At 40.6% G+C, this 17,940-nt stretch overlaps 1 long non-coding RNA gene across 1 annotated transcript; it reads right to left on the bottom strand.

The window, feature by feature from the left end:
* Positions 1–375: 375 nt before the first annotated feature.
* Positions 376–4,274, bottom strand: LOC102403530. The gene is made up of 3 exons (XR_006548907.1): positions 3,887–4,274; positions 3,292–3,437; positions 376–560 (listed from the first exon to the last, which is right to left on the bottom strand). It is a non-coding gene; the product is annotated as an uncharacterized LOC102403530 (long non-coding RNA).
* Between the last annotated feature and the right edge of the window lie 13,666 nt (positions 4,275–17,940).

The following is a 17,940-nucleotide window of genomic DNA, read 5'->3' as shown; positions in this document are numbered from 1 at the left end:
AGCACACGTTCCCCCCAACAAGCCATTAGCAGGGCTGCTTTATTGAAGTCTTACTGTGGAGGAAAGGGGGTGGAGCTTTCATGAGTCTGGCGCAAGCATGTTGCTCAGGGCTTTGGGTCACAGTGCCAGAGCAGCGACTCTGTGCACACCGCCTGCTGCCACCAACTTGAATTGCAGTGCCATTCACAGCGCTCCTGCACATGCCCTGAGCCGAAGTGTGGCCATGGCCATTTTGCACTAGGAACTGGTCTGAATGGCCAGTGTGAGGCCTCTGCACACGCCCCACTATGAGCAAATGAAACTATTTCCTTTGTCCAAGCACAAAGGAAAAAAAGGTTAGACTTTATTTTATTACCCAGATTCTATTTTTAATTCTTGGAAATGTTTCATGGGCTTTGCTGGTGACAGGAGGAGGGATGCTAGTTTGATCAGAGCTGAGTGGTAGAATCCTGGAAGGCAGGGGCAGGTGGCTGGCCTGAATCACGTTATTTCCCCTACAATGTGGTCCACCTGCAGACAGTACTGTACAGTTTTTGCCTTATAGTATTTGAGATTTCGACCTGGAAAACAAATGGAGAACAGAACAGTTATACCATTTTGTCATGCTGTGAGGTGGCTTGCGCCTGAGTGGTCCCATTCATGCTCTTATTCTGAGCCGCTCATTGACAGTTGCAGTGCCTGGAATGGTGGTAAGTGTGGGGTCTAAAGTGAGACACTTGGATTTGGACCTCTGCTTGACCACTTATGAAACACATGACCTTGGGCGGATCACTCAACTTCTCTGGGTCTGAGGAGCTTCCTCTACAAAATGAGGGTTAAACAAGACACATAATATATGCAAAGTGCTTAATGTAGTGCCTGGCACTTGGTAAGCATTCAGGAAAAGTTGTTCATGATTATTATTCTGATCATCAGTCCGAGACCCTTAAGTAGCATGTGCTACATGGACTAATGCTTCTGAATACAGATTATTAGCCTTGTTAATCATGTTGCAAATACACAATGTGCTGCATATTTTCTTTTTATAGATAGCAGTTTGTGATGGTTTTACTCATTGTTTGTCTTTTCTTTCTTATACATGTTAATGATCTCTTAAAGTGTTAGTTGCTCAATCCTGTCCGACTCTGTGCAACCCCATAGACTATAGCCCGCCATGCTCCTCTGCCCACGGAATTCTCTAAGCAAAAATACTGGAGAGGGTAGCCATTCCCTTCTCCACGGGATCTTCCCAACCGAGGAATCGAACCTGCACCTCCTGCTTTGCAGGCGTATTCTTTACCATCTGAGCCAATATTAGACTAAAGTATGCTTTAAATTTCTTGATTTAAGGTCGGCAGTTATATATATTTACTTGTATAGACACATCAGTTCAGTTCAGTTCAGTAGCTCAGTTGTGTCTGACTCTTTGTGACCCCATGAATCGCAGCACGCCAGGCCTCCCTGTCCATCACCAACTCCCGGAGTTCACTCAAACTCACATCCATCGAGTCGGTGACGGCATCCAGCCATCTCATCCTCTGTCATCCCCTTCTCCTCCTGCCCCCAATCCCTCCCAGCATCAGAGTCTTTTCCAATGAATCAACCCTTTGCTTGAGGTGGCCAAGGTACTGGAGTTTCAGCTTTAGCATCATTCCTTCCAAAGAACACCCAGGGCTGATCTCCTTTAGAATGAACTGGTATAGACACATACATATTACATAATAAAAACACATATATGTGGCATGATGCATAACATGGTTCTAAGTGCGATTTATTAGATTTATTTACCACATTGTTTACAAGTTTTGTGCCCAGGAAAGACATTAGTCAACTTACAATATTTTTTAAAGACATGTGTTTAATCAACAAAAATAATAGACAACTTGATAAATTTCATATTCTAATACAAATTCATCTAGGCAGTTAAAAATAGTATAAGTTGACTAATGTCTTTCCTGGGCACAAAACTTGTAAAGAATGTGGTAAATAAATCTAATAAATTGCACTTAGAAGCATGTTATGTATCATGCCACATATATGTGTTTGTATCATGTAATATGTATGTGGCTATACAAGTAAATATAACTGGTGACCTTAAATCAAGAAATTTAAAGTATAATTTAGTCTAACATTTCTTGGATAAAATAAATTGATTATCCATTTTTGGTCTCATTCACATTGCAGGAAACCTACTTACCATTTAATGTAGTTAATAAAATTACTTCTGAGGTCCTTCCATATCTAAAGCAGTGGCTTTCTCCTGAAAATTTGCCATTTTGATATCTGAGTGCTTTGAGTTAGTTAATTGAGAATTCTTCATCTTTTGATGAGGCAGTTTAAACAAGATTTGTCACCGTGGAGCGAAGAACTTTCTCTAATTCTGTTCATGAGGAAGTTGGTCCCTTGGACATGGTATTATTTTCTTTTAAGAGATCGTTTCCTGATAAAGGGAATTCAGTATTTCATAAAGATCCTCTAGTTTTGTTGAAAATTGGTTTAAGAATCTGTTTCATTTCCTGTGCCAAATACTAGTGTAAGACTTTTTTTTTTTTACTATCATAGTTAATTCATGGACTGCTATATGCAGCAGATCGAACACTGTGTCAGTGTGAGGTACACCTTGGGTTTTTGAAAAAATTTGAGCCTACAGAAAAATTGAAAAAGTAATATAGTCCTGATACTATTTACTAGACCCAGTGATTGCTTTAACATTTTGCCAGTTTTGTGCCTGCACTCACACAAGTATCTATGTCTCTTGATTTGGACTCGTCTGGGTTTTTCTCTCCTGATAAGAATCAAGCTAAACGTTTCTGGCAAGAGTGCAACGCAGCAGAGGATTGCAAAGCTTTTAGAGCTAGGTGATGAGATAGGAAGGTGACAATGTCCCCTTTTATAGCAGTAATGAATGTGGGCAGAGTCATCCCTCAGATCAGGTGATATGGAAGGACTGCTTTATATTTGGGGATGGGCTTAGAGAGTGAATCACTTAGGGATTTGGCGAATGAGAAGGGTCAAGACAGAAAGAGGTTGGCCCCAAGTGGTACATTTAAATACTTCAAAATTCTTGGGTCTAATTTATAGAAATATCATCAGCTTATGAAACTTTTCTTCTCTTCCTATATTTCCAAGGCAAAATCTATGATGCTGCCCCTAGCATATCCATTCACAACTTCTAGGTTGACCTTCCAAAAACATGTTTTTCCCTTCAAGGAAATTTTAAATTGTTTTTATCAAGTTTGACTTAAATGAAAAGATTTATGGATTGGGGTAAGGGCAGGGGAGGGAATCACAAGCCCCAGGTCTTGTACTTACCAAAGTCAGCTCAAAACTTTGTTTTATGTTTCATTTTGAAGCCATGATTCTCTAGGGATGGAGGCAGGGGATTCTTAGAAGGAGAAGAGTTGAGAAGTTTTCCTTAAGTGGGCATCTGAAGAAACCATGCTTGCAGTCTTGCAGTCCTTCAAGAGAGGATGAAACAAATAAGGAGTTTGGGGTCAAATGCCTGAAGTCCTGGAGTCTGCAGGAAAGGCTGTAAGTAATAGATTTTTCTCTTTAAAATAAAGATTGGAAAGTAAAAAGCAGAAAAATAAATGATAAATTTCAGAACATTTTCCAAAATTATTTACTTTTCTTTTTCTAAACTTTCTTGCCCTGGGGCTTATTACCTCTGTGGCAAAGATCTCAGAAAATTGATAAAAAATAATTGGTCTGACTCTATAAACAATAATGACAAACAGCTATCACGTAAGTTCAGGGAGGATGGGAGGTCCTAGAGCCCATTCTGAAGCTCTGTCTTGAGTCCCTGGACCATACCATAGAACACAGTGGCAGCTACTAGGATTTTTTCCCCACTAGGTGGTTCTGTGATGGGCCATTGGCAAAACTGATGTGTTAAAAATCTGGCTACCTCTGGCTGTGCTCCAGGTCTTGGAATCTCCTCTCTCCTGATGGATATAGCAGAAGCAGTAGAGCAAGAGAGTGACATCAGAGTGAATTCACCAGAAAGACTGAGTTTCCTACTTTCTGTTGTTATCAATGGCTTCTTGAAGGTTGGGGGTTAGTTTGCAGAAAAAGTGGCACATTGGCTGTGAATTAATTACTGATACAATTTCCGTCTGTGTCTTCCATGGATAGGTGGCTCATATATAAGTCCTAAGAATCTTCAGCCTCAAGGTGCCCTGGTGGGGTTGGCATGTTGTGAAATGAGCTACACACCCTCTAATACCACACTTATCAGCAGCTGTGATAAAGAAACATCTGCCCCCATGAAAAGTCAAGGGCAGAGGTCATCTGGCATTCCAAGGGAACTCTCCACAGCAGGGAGCCTTCTAATTGGCTGATATTGATCGGTAAATTGTGTCCCCACTGTGATTAATTCTAGCTGCCCCCCAAACTCCCACAGCAGGAGCGTGATAGGTCAAGATTTGGGGCCTCTAAGCATCCCTTACAAATAGAGCTCAGGTCCTTAAAGATGCCAGTGAAAGACCGTAGCTTGTTAACTCTCTCCCGGCTGCTAGTGCTAACCCAGGAAGCTGGTTTCATTCAGGCTCCTTTGCTCTCACTAATAACGGCTTAATGGGATGCTAATGTGAGGAACAGAAGTTATCAGATGGCTTGTATGATTCATGATGGATTTATTACCATTCTGAGTTCCCTTGATGTTCAGTGCATCCTTTCCCCATCCATCCCTGTTATTGGCCTTAGCAAATGGTTTCATAATTAATTAATTTTTTTTTCCTGGTGGAGGTTAAATTATTTTTGCCCTGGTGCCTCTTCTCCATATATAATTCCCAATGGATGATTCTTCTCTGTGTGCCTACCAAAAATGGAATATACTAACTAACATCTGTTCTCTCCATGGTCCCCTCTCTTTCCCACCTTTCCTGCCAGCTAATGCCTATTCATCTTTCTACAATAGTGGTTCTCAACTTTGACTCTTCACTGAAATTACCAGGGAGAGAGAGCTTTCAAAATACTTTTGCCTGAATACCTTTCCTGGAGATTCTGTTTTGACTGGTCTTGGGTACTTCTTGGGTAACAGGAGTTTGAAAAGCTCCCCAAATGATTCTAATGTGCAGTCAAGGTTGAGAACCATTGGGGCAGACTCTAAATTCATCTTAACTGCTACATGTCCCATGGTGCTTTTTCCTGTCTCCCAGTAGACATGACCTCTCATTCCTTAGAATCCATGTATCTCTTTGTATATGTCCTTGGAATTCAGAGTGCTTTGTATATTTCCATTGGCAGTTTACCTATTTGTGAACTTGTCTTATTGCCGCTATTAGACTCTGAGCTTACTGTGGTATTGTGAGCAATGCCTGAGCTGTCTTTATGCCCTTGTGGTGCCCTGCACCTACCTGGGACTCAGTAAATAATTATTGACCTGAGTTTTACCAATAACCACACCCTATGGGGGGCTTCCCTGTTGGTTCGGACAGTAAAGAATTCACCTGTAATGCAGGAGACCCAGGTTTGCTCCCTGGGTCAGGAAGATCCCCTGGAGAAGGGAAGGCTACCCATTCCAGTATTCTTGCCTGGAGAATTTCATGGACAGAGGAGCCTGGTGAGCTACAATCCATGGGGTCACAAAGAGTCATACATGGCTGAACAACTAACACTTTCACTTTCACACTCTATGGGAAGTTTCTCTCTAGCCCCCAGTCTCAATTACATCTCAGGCACTGAGTGGATTTTATTTTATGATCTTTAAGATAGATTTTGCCTGCTAGTGCAGCCCTGCTGCCTTCTACCACCCCTTCTCACCAGGGCGACTACCTGACCTGGTTTGCTGGGGACAGTCACTGTTTCACCTTTTGTCCCAGCAGCATTATGTATAGTACCTCCTTTTGCTCTCAAAGGTGTTCCAGTTTGGATGGCAGATTATATGGTTCTTCTCCTCATCCCCCTTCTCTTCCAGCTCACTTTCCTTAAATTACCCAAGAAAAGGCAAGCTTCTTTAGGGCTCAGACCTTCTTGATGTGGTAAGCTTAACTAAGCTTCAGAAAGGCTTGCACTAATAATTCCATACATAAAATTCCATGTCTAATTCCATGTCTAAAAAATTATAAAACAGATGAAATACCTACAGCATTAGGAGTCAGGCTAGTGGTTTTCTCTGGAGTTTTCCAGTATGCAGGATGGGGTACACAGGGGCACTTTGAGGATGCTAGAAATACTGTTTTCTTCATCCAAGTATTGGGTACATACCCTGTGTTCATTTTGTGAAAATTCATCACATTATAACACTTAGACTTCTTTTCTCTATGTATATTATACACCCATAAAAAGTTTTTCTAAAGGGAGGGCTAAATTATAATCAGCACAGATGCAAAAGTCAACACTTATCCTTATCAATTAATATGGTCACCCTGACTGATGAATTCTTGTTAGGCATGAGCAAAGTATTGCAATGGACAGAGCATGCAAAAATCTATTGTTTATCTTTTTGGGGCATATGTTATTATTGTTTTATTAAGAAAATATTGCTATTGACAGCAATATATGTTGTCAATCACCAAATACGGTGCAGTCTTGTTTATTATATAATTCTTCTGGTGACTCTATGACCTAGGTGGCTGTTTTCTCATGTTGCAGATGAGAAAGTTGTTACAGAACTGGTGAAAAAGTAGGCTGAGTTTCCATACAGGCTGAATTTATGCCTAGTAGGTTGAAAAATTAGCTAGTTTTTCAGCTGTCTCAAAGACAGAAGCAGATTAATTGTATGGTTGATGTTATTGATTGGGCAGAAATCAGAGAGTTTAAACAAAATAAAATTAAAATACATCTAGAAAATAAACAATTTCTTGAGTTTAAAGAGAAAATCCCAGAGAGTTGGTAGCTCAATAGCAATTAAGACTGATAGTTTTGAGTTTCCAGAAAGCATTATAACAATCCAGGTCTTAGAGAGGGTTTTAGTTTCAAATTGAGAGAATCCTCTGAAGGTTCAGTGAGAACCCTGCCTGTGTTTAAGTCCTCTGCAAGCCCAGAACAGAGGTTTGTCAGGATGGAAGCATCTCATAGAGTTCTTAATGACCATCTCTGTCTCCTCTTCATTCTACCCCTATAAACATGATCAGGAAATAAATGTCTTCCCTTTTTAGGTATAGCTAATGTAGGGAAATGAAGTGAATTAGTTTTCACTATTACAGATAATAAATACATCTTGTGGTGAAATAAATAATAATATATATAATAATGGCTAAAAAATATGGCTCAAAACTCACAAAGCTGTATCAAAACAGAAACTATCAAAAGTAGAAAAGTCAGAGAGCTATGTATTCGAACAAAAATAAAGCAGAGAAATCCTGGGGGCCTCGTGCACTGTGCCAAAGTGAGTTTTAGCTATTCATGCTGTGTTAACTGCTGATGAAATGTCATTGAGCTTAAAATAAAATAAGTTTGTAGTCCCAGATAACACTTTACAAGATCAAATAATGTTAGGCCACTATAGCCAGTTATATGAAGAAATAACTCATAGCAATGTACCAATATGTCAGGATTTTTCACAGGAGGCAATATGAAGACTAGCTGGATGGTGTCAGGCTTGTTTAAAAGCTCATTTGCTCCCCGTAGTCACTGTCCTTTCACCTTCACATGTCGTATATCCTGGTCTCTTGTCGATGTAGTTGTCAAAGCACCAGCTTAATAGTGCTGGTCCCTCAACAGAGACATGTTAAATGTAAAGATGGCAACGTTCCCTGCCAAAAGGGAAATGCAAAGAAGCGGAGCCAGCTGAAGTCATGAGATATCAGGTGACAATGAGACTGTGTCATTTCATAGCACATTTCCCTGAGGTCCCAATGAACTTTACATAGAGTTTTTTTCTGTTTTATTATTTTGACATCCTGAGGGACAAAAGAAGGTTGAAGAAAGACATTTCCATGCTACAGAAAGGGAAACTTGGATTCAGAGGAGCAAAATGAATTGCTCTAGATCACTTTAGTTTGGGGATTTCCTGGTTTCTGTAAACAACCATCAATCTGCCTGACAGGTACTGTCACACATTGAAACTCCATAGATATTCTTGCATTTGGAGGAGCAGATTTAATGTCTGTGATGGGAGAGGGGGTGTATAGGGTGAATGAGAAAGTTCATAGCTTCCTGCCTCCTGAAGTGACCACAACACGAGTTATCCACAAAATCCCTTCCTGGTTCAGTGCAACAACTGTTTGTTTAATCAAACTCAACCTGTAGGGACTTCTCTTCCACTCCTGATTTTGCCCATCTATAAGATCCAGTGAATGCTCCCAAGTCGTAGGAGTCCAACAAGAAGACTACACGCTTTCTCTGAACAGTTATTTCCTGGAGACTTTGATCTTTACTTTGGGAACTTCTACATCTTTGTGATAATGGGAAATTCATCTGCAGTAGATAGGGGTTGCTAGTCCTAGAAAACAGGACAGGGCAGAAGCATTGCAGCTCCCACTTCTGAGTGGGCTCCGTGAGGGGACATCTCAGATGCTGGTTCAGCCTCATGTCTCTATGTTTTTTTTTTTCTTTTGCCAAGGTTTCTATAATTTGATTTTTAATATTTAAATCTTCAGACGACCAGATTTTTTTTTTTTAATCTTTAGCAGGGATATATGGTGAGTCTAAATTTTTTTTCTCTCTAAATTTCAGTATCACTTTAAAAATAGCCATTCTCCACTGCTTTGTGAGAAAAATATAGTAAAAGGAGGCCTGCTTTGGGAGGTCAAAAAATCTGGGCTCAAGTCCACATTCATCTTCACTTTATTATGTTGGGCAAGTCATTTAATTTCTGAGTATCAGTTGCTTCATAAAGAAAATAAGCATAAGAATAATTCTTGCTTCACTGCATGGTTTTGAAGCATAAATGGTAATGCAGGTAGAAAGCTTTGTAAACTATAGAGCCATCTATAAATGTGACACTAAGTGTAACAGAATCTGTCCCCAGGGTGTTTGGTCCTTTCCTTTGGTTTACATTTTTACATTTATATCAAAACTCAAGTTATAATTCCTGATTCTTCACATCTATATTCTGATATCCAACAAGACCGATCCCTAAGAATGCTGCTGCTGCTGCTAAGTCGCTTCAGTTGTGTTCGACTCTATGCGACCCCATAGACGGCAGCCCACCAGGCTCCCCCGTCCCTGGGATTCTCAGGGCAAGAACCCTGGAGTGGGTTGCCATTTCCTTCTCCAAGGCATGAAAGTGAAAAGTGAAAGTGAAGCCGCTCAGTTGTGTCCCACTCTTAGCGACACCATGGACTGTAACCCATCAGGCTCCTCTGACCATGGGATTTTCCTTTGCTAATTATTCCTTTTAGAGTTTTGGTCCCTTGTTATAAGATAGGCACCAAGCTTAACAGTCCACACTAATTCTAATGACTTCCCAGAAAGGTCCTGTTGTATTTTTGGATAGAATTATTTTAATAAGTTTGAGAAGCCATGACACCTTTATGTTAAAATTTTACCATTAATATAAATGTAACTCTTCCTATTAATTATTCAAATTATATCTCTTAATCAAAGTTTTAACAGTTTTAATACATTTCACATTGAATTGGTAGGTCTTTTATTTATTGCTCTTCGAATAGCTTTTCTTTTCTATTTTATGGTATATTTGGTTATTGTCAGTATATTGGAGCATTATTGCTTTTTAGGTATTTATCCTATTTCAAGTCATTTTATGTCTTTATTAATGCAGAAAGCTTTTAGTTAATTCATTTGGCTTTTTCAGATATATGCTTATGTGATTTTTGAGTACTTTATTTAATATCTTAGTTCACAAAATGGATTCTTTTTGTTTCAAGACTTACTGCTTTAGCCAGAGAATATAAGGTGATAAAAATATTAAAGGACATCTTAAGTTTATTTTTGATTTTGAATATTTCCAGTGTTTACTCATTAAATATATGCTTTATTTATTTTAAACCAAGAGCACCTTTATCACATTTAAAGGGCACCCTAATTCTATTTAAATGCTTACTTCATTATTAGGAAAAGATATTGATTTTATCAAATGTGGTGTCTATGAAATTATCACATAGGTTAATTATTGTTGAATCAGTGAATACTCAGTGGATTCTTTTTTTCCTTGGAAATCAATCTCTGTTATCAGCTGACCGGCTCTGCTAACAATGATAAATGTATAAATGGTGTCTTGATGAGTTTGAACATACCAGGGCCAAACTCAATACACAAGAAAGTGGGCCAACGCGGAAGCAAGGGTTGTGGGAGAGAACCCCCCTGAAACCTGTCTCCTTGGGCACATTCTCTAAAGTTGGTAGCTTTGGACAGTTTTCTAAGTTGACATCAGAATTGTTAACACTATGAAAAAACCACATTAGAGGAGGCAGTATGGAGTACAGTAAAGGAGTTTGAGGACATGACACCTCAGTATGTGATGCTTCAGTGTATTAATTACTTTGTTTTAAAGGTGCTTGAAAAGCAGCAGATGTAAGGATGGCACTTGGATATTCCTTTTTCTTCCTAAAAGTAGGAAATAACGTTCCCACATGAAAGGTGCCTTCCCTGTACCAGGAGAAAGAACCATTCTTATCACTGGAGATGGAGGCTGAGGAATCGAGGCTGAGAAAAACCTGTACCAACAAAAAACGTGTTCAGCAGCTCGTCCTCCTTCAGTCACCCTTATGTTTTAGCTACTTTTCCAAAAGTGCTACTCTGGAAAGTTTCACCTACTAGAGAAGCACTTCAGTCTAGTCACTTCTCTTGCTCTTCATTTTTCACTTTTCTTGTGAGGACCGTCATTTATATGTAAATAAAATGTGTCTACTTTTCTCCTGTGAATCTGTTTTTCAGTCCCAGCTGGAGACTGCAGGAAGGTCGAGGAAATTTTACTTTCCCTACAATGGGAATGAAAATCAGTGGCCTGCTCATGAAACGTGCAGTTGGAAGGTGGTCTGAGATGGTGCCTTTCGTGTGTGCGCCTCTCTCTCCAGCCAAAGGTTCAGGCCCTGCCCCCTCGATTGCACCCCCCCAACCCGCGCCCGCCCCCGCCAGACCTCACTGGCTCATACTCAGCAAGCTCCGGCCTCTGGGTTTAAGACTGAGAGTAGAATTTCAATGCCATGAGTCTTACATTTTTAAATGCCAAGCTTAAAAATAGCCTCCAAAATGTAGACAAATGAACTGCTAACATCAATGTCTATACCAGGTTCTTGCTGGCACTCTGGCCGCTTGTATGACCTTTCAGCATAGCATTTGAAAAAAATGAGCAGTGCTTTCCTCTTCCCCTGGCAGCTCAGAATAGCTCTGTTTCCTTTCCTATAAACAAGTCGTATCTCTGGGAATTTCTAAAGCCGAATATTGTCTGCTCAGAAGCTGTGACTCACGCTCTTTCCTGGCAGTCCTGACAAATTCATGAACGCCTCTTGAGGAAAGAATCCCAGACAAAGAGTGGTCACAGAAAAGCCTCAGATTCTTGCATGTCAAACCCAGGAAGCTGAGAGACAAAAGAAAATACCAGCAAGAATCGCTAGTCACAGCAATCCCTTCTACTTGGCTCAGCTCATGTTCATGACTGTTGGAGAAGAGAGGGGAAACCCGATTGGAAACTTGTCCTGTTTGTCTTTAGATCATCATCTAGGCAGGCCCCTCTGTTTGGGAATTTACCTAGCTCAACTTCCTCCTGATTCTGGATGTACAAGTTCTCTGAGGGGGGACTCCCCAGGGAAATTACCAGGAGGTCACACACACTGACTGGTGGGGCTTCCTCACTGCTTTTATCAGGAACTCTGTGCCCCACCAAGTCTTCTTTCTACAGCTCTCTTCCCAGTACTTTCTCCCCTCCTCCACTCCTGGCCTTGTCTCTTCACTTTTTTCTGTTCCTCTTTAGTGCCACATCATTTTCCTCATACTAATTTGTCAAGAAACAAGAGAAAAAAATATTTATCCTACCTCTCCCATCTCAACAGCATAAAAATCTGTGTGTGTGTGTGTGTGTGTGTGTGATACATATGTAAACAATAGCACAAAGACCTTGGTTGAAAAGTCTGCATGAATAAAACTGAAAAAGCTCTGGTTTCAAACTAATGAAGGGAGAAAGGATTGATCTGCTTATGGCTCAGCAAATGCCCTGTGGTGGAAGATTTAATCCCAGCTGACCCACAGCACGGTCTGAAATCAGACTCACTATATCCAGAACACAGAAAGTCTGAAATATCCGTAACTATGTGATCTGTGAGATAATAACACTTACCATACATACAAGGTGACATAGGTGTCCGACATGGTGGTAAATACTTCACATGTATTTTCTCAATTGCCAAACCTGACAGCTATTGGTATTACAGTAAGGAAGCAGTACTGGAGAAATTTAGTTATTCAAGATTTTTTAAAAAGTCATGGCAAGACTGGAACTTAGCCATATATTTATTTGGAAACCAGAGTCTGGTTCTTAGTCAATGTGCCATAGAGGTACCCTGGGAGACGAATATGGGATGGGAAAGAAGAGAGAGAGAGACAGACAGAGAGAGAATGAAAAAGAAGACAAACATGACTGGGCATATGATACTGTGATTTATAATAATATATACTCTTCATCCCAGTTTCTTGCACAGAGCTCTTAAAACCCTCAGAATTTTTAATCAATGAGAATGATACAGGTGCCTTTTGTTATATTAGTGAGGTGACTTTTGAGGTACACCTAAGGATGGGGGCTGGTTGCCAGTGGGACCAACTGTGTGATTAGAGGGTGGAACTTTGAGTTTCTCCACCTCCTACTCCCCACCTCCACAGAGATGGAGAAGGACTTGAGATTGAGTTCAATCAACAGTGGTTAATGATTTAATCAATCATGTCTATGTAATGAGGGGTAGTGGGGTTCAGAGAGCTTCCAGGCTGGTGAATGCAATGGGGGTTCAGCAAGAGTGTGGCGGGGAGAGGGCATGGAGGCTCTGCACCCTTTCCTCATACCTTGCCCTTTTGCATCTCTTCTGTCTGGTTGTTCCTGAGTTGTATCTTTTTGTAGTAGACTGATAATCTAAGTAAACAAAATGTTCCTCTGAGTTCTATGAGCAACTCTAGCCAATTTATCAAACCTAAGGAGTGGGATATTGGAATCTCCAGTCTAGAGCATGTCAGTCAGAAGCATGGATGACAACTTGGACTTACAATTGGTATCTGAAGTGGGGGGTGGGGAGCAGACTTGTAGGTCTGAGCTGTTAACCTGTAACATATGGTACTATCTCCCAGTACTAGGGATGGCATTGAGCTGAACTGTAGGATGCTCAGCTGGTGTCAGAGTATTACTGAACAGTGTGGGGAAAACCTACAGACATTGGAACTGGTAACCAGAATTATAGTGATTATTGCAGTAATATGATTTACTAATTTCATTTTTTCCTCAGCTCTTTAGTGTGAACAACTTATCCAAGTTTGCCTGGGACTTTCCCAATTTTAACTCTGGAACTCTGGCATCCTAGGAACTCTCTCCGTCTTGGACAAACCTAAACATTTAGTGAATCCATTGGTTTCCATCTAGAAAATTTCTGCTGCAGATCACATGGATTATTAGAAGACAAAAGCAACCCATTTATGACCTGAAAGAGCCAAGTTATTGGGGAATAACATTGTAATCCATGTCACAAGGAGTACTGTGCATATCCTGTCTCTATACCTCTCACAGAAACTACATAATTTGGGGCATATAAAAGGCATGGAATAGTTGTTGACTTGATACATAAACAGCATGGTAGTTTATGTGTCAACAATTTGTGGGATGGACACAGTTGCAAATGATATGATTTTAGGTAAAATCAAATTCATGAATAGTGAAATTTTAAATATAAAATCTTTGTTTTCTATATAAATGGGCAAGTTTTTTGAACAATACTTAATCATATATCTTGACTATTTTTTTGTGTCTGAAACCACCGGTATTCACTTTTTATAATAATGGTGCTCCTGAAAGATACTATGAAAAAATAATTTTTTTGTAAATCATATATTTAGTGCCTTGCGCTTCCCTGGTAGCTCAGATGATAAAGAATCTGCCTGCCAATGCAGGAGACCCAGGTTCTATCCCTGGGTAGGGAAGGTGCCCTGGAGGAGGAAATGGCAACCTATTCCAGTATTCTTGCCTGCAAAATCCCAAGGACCCTGGCGGGCTACGTCCATGGGGTTGCAAAGAGTTGGACATGACTGAGTGAGTAACATAGTACATTAGGGAGGCTCTTTGAGAGAATCAATATAGCCCCTCATCTGATTAGTTTTGTAAATGTCAGTTTCGGATATATAGTTATTGTACTAATTGAAAGTAGATAATACCTACACTAAAACACTTGGGAAAAAATAAACTTCAAGAGTGGTATTAAATTTGCAGATCTGGTTCTATGCTGATATGGATTTAATCTTCAACAAGACAGTTTTCCATTTCTCTGGAGCTAGAATTAACTTCCTTTTCTCCTGTGGCTCTCTATGACCCCAATCTAAAAACTCCCTTTTCTGACACTTGCTTCCTCTTACCTTGCTAAGTTTTCTCAGCACCTTGTCCTTCTGATATAATGTGTCTGGGTCTTGTCTTGTACAACTTTTTAGAACACCAGGAAGAGGCAACAGATCACAGTCGTGAGGAGTACTGAGAGGAGATTTACCACTTTGGGGGTAACCAAAGCCATATCACTTACAAGCAAACCCCGAACTGTGGTCAACTTGTAGTTCAGTTCAGCTCAACTCAGCTCTCTTTTCAGTTGCTCAACAGGACCTTTGTTCTTCCAACCTTGAAGACCTCAAACACCCTCCATAATTGAAGAAACATGGTTTACAGGGGCATCAATTAAAATGAAAAATCTAGGCTAACCCCTCTCCCAGTTTCTTAGAAGCAAAAGAGAGATCTGGGGGCCTCTTGGGTACTGTAGCTGCTGCCTAGGGTATGAGCACCTGCTGGTCTCTCTTGAGGATCCTTCCTTGGTTCCCTCTCCCAAATGTTCTTATTGTTATTTTCAAGTCCTAGATTGGGCTTGACCTAGGCTGGGGGAAGTTATCTTTCTTTTTCACTTCTTCTTCAGGTGAAAAACGAGGCTGACATATTTATGGATTTTTGTTACTTGTTTAATAAATGGCACCCTGGGACGCAATTCTAGGAAAATGACACTTTAAGGAATAATGTCTCCAAAGGTGGTGACTGGGCAGAATTAGCCACTGTGGTGAGAAATATTCCACACTATGCATTTCCAGCAGACTGGCGGTGGTCAGAAATGCTCCTCTTGATTCTGTCTGAAGCGGTGTATACATGTTGGTAAAATGCCTCTCACGGACATTTACAGGACTTCAGGACTAGGAGAGAAACGCTTTTCCTCTCCACTCTTTATGCTGGTTTGTCATTTCAAATGGAAGCAGCAGGGTTGAAACATGCCAGAGAGCTTGTCATACTTCCTCCAGAATCTGAAATACTTTTCTGAAGAATGATTCTCTCCACTCTTTAAAAAAAAAAAATTAATTAATTTGTTTATTTTTGGCTGTGCTGGGTCTTTGTTGCTTCACGGGCTTTTCTCTAGTTGCGGCAAGCCGGACTTTACTCTTCGTTGTGGTGTGTGGGTTTCTCCTTGCAGTGACTTCCCTTGTTGCAGAACAGGGGCATTAGATCAAAGGCTTAGCAACTGTGGCCATGGGCTTAGTTGCCCCTTGGCATGTGGGATCTTCCCAGAGCAGGGATTGAACCCATGTCCTTGCACTGGCAGGCGGATTCTTATCCACTGCACCACCAGGGAAGTGTTCCCCCCACTCTTTTTAATGACACTCTATTTCTCTTGAAAGACAGAAAATAATGACTTTATTTCATAGGGTGTTGGGCTTCCACTGTGGCTTAGCTGGTAAAGAATCCGCCTGCAATGCGGGAGACCTGAGTTCAATCCCTGGGTTGGGAAGATCCCCTGGAGAAGGGAAAGGCTACCCACTCCAGTATTCTGGCCTGGAGAATTCCGTGGACTCTATAGTCCATGGGGTCGCAAAGAGTCAGATATAACTGAGCTACTTTCACTGGAGGAAGTAAGAGTCTTCCTGATGTAGTTGTATAATTTCCTCATATCTTAGAGATGGGGAAACTAAGGCCCAGGGAAATAAAGGAAGTCATCCTTCATCTCACAGTGAGTTTGCATGTTATCCATCAGGCCAAATCTCAGTTTCCCCTTCCAGTGCCCAGAAATAATTCCCTGGGGATAATCTCAAGAGAATGTGTTTCAAAACCTGGAACCCAATGCCTCAGCCCCTCCTTTTTCCTTTTTCTCATTCCTCACCTGTGCTTTGTTCAGTAATGGGCCTGCTGTAGCCAGTTCACCAGGTGTCCCATGGGCTCCTTAGAGGGAATTAGTCTTGGGCTCTTGCCTCAAGGGCCCTGATTCATTTCTAGCCATGATTGCATCATTGTGTATGTGTGTCTCTGTGTGAGACATGTGAGTGTTTCTCCAGTCATATGAAAGAGTTCGCCACAGCTATCCACTCTCCCCTCCCCACTCTGCTTTCTATCATACTCCATCAGCTATGGCTAAATAATAAAATCAAGAAGGAGGCAGCCACGAGGGACTTCATACAGACGAGAGGTCTGGTCCTCTTAAAGATTATACATGCTGCCATAGGAAACATTAAGAATTAAAATCATGATTATATTGGGTGTTTGCTTTGTGATCCTTACTAGCATTTTGAGTCAGTGAATAAAGTGAGGTTGCTGTTTTAATTGGCTCCTTGCGAAAGTGGTTGGACAGGGTACTCAGGCTTTTTGGGGAAGTGTATAGACATCTCAAGATAAAAGGTTTTATATGAGGGAAAGGTTATTGCTATTATTTTGAACTTTCAGAGTGATTTCCTTTTTGCATATTTATGATATTAATATAACTTTAATAGAAGGCTTAATGTGCAAGTTGCTAAGCACATTGCCCAGTGGAAAAAACTAATGATACAACTACTGCAATGATAAAGCAGTTTTCAACTACACTTAATTATCTCTCTTTCTTTAAGTGCAATCGAAAGATTGATGAAATCTTAAAAGTATGCTGGAAAAGCTTCTAGAATGAAATAGTTTAATTTTAAGATTTATGTTTTAAGTAGAGACCAGGTAATATTCTCTCTGTTTAAAAAACAAAATTAAGGTGAGATTTAAAAGTTTCATAATTGTGTGATATGTATTACTATCAGAGAAATCGGATGTTGAAATGGACACGATGGAAAACTGAAGTGGATATATTCTTAAAAATGGTGTGAAAGAGGCAGGGAGTGTGGGAGTCCTTAGTGAAATAAATCTGACATTGACCTAAACCTATTTTAGCACTAGGCTTTGGTGTAGACTATGCATAACTTGAGCAAAGAAAGTCTGGGCACCATTTGTTCTTTACTAGTTGAAACTGTGGCTTTGGGCTTGTAGACCATGTTTTATTAATTCTTAAGAAACTGGATATGGTCCACTGTGTCTGTGGATGGAAGTTTTATTGCAAAAACTGTTTACTGTTATATAAGTCTGTTTCATACAACCATGTGAGTTGGTTCAGCTACATATTTACAACCTCAAGCTTTTGCTGGGTCCTCATTGCAGCCATAATCCTATGCTTCCTTTCCTGATCATTCTGAACAGCCTGGCTCATGACATAATCAACTGAAAGTGAAAGTGCTAGTCATGTCCAACTCTTTGCAACCCCGTGGACTGTAGCCTGCCAGGCTCCTCTGTCTATGGAATTCTCCAGGCAAGAATACTGGAATGGGTAGCCATTCCTTTTCCAGGCGATCTTCCTGACCCAGGTACCAAACCTGGGTCTCCTGCATTGCAGGCAGATTTTTTACCGTCTGAGTCACCAGGGAAGCCCATAGCCTCCTAATTCACAGAATACACATATCCTGACCAGCAAGAACTTCTTCAACTTCTTTTTTCTGTCATATATAAACAGTGACAGCCACACCCCTCCTTCTCTCCAAAGTCCTCCTTTGTTCAGACCTAGCCCCTCTAAGTGAGCTCTGGGTTGCAGACACTTCCACTCCCATCTCCTAAGGGGG

This window comes from Bubalus bubalis, chromosome 2 (assembly GCF_019923935.1).
Source record: "Bubalus bubalis isolate 160015118507 breed Murrah chromosome 2, NDDB_SH_1, whole genome shotgun sequence".
NCBI classification, from domain to species: domain Eukaryota; kingdom Metazoa; phylum Chordata; class Mammalia; order Artiodactyla; family Bovidae; genus Bubalus; species Bubalus bubalis.
The sequence above is the reverse complement of the archived record's forward strand: the minus strand, read 5'-3'. Positions and strand labels throughout refer to the sequence as shown.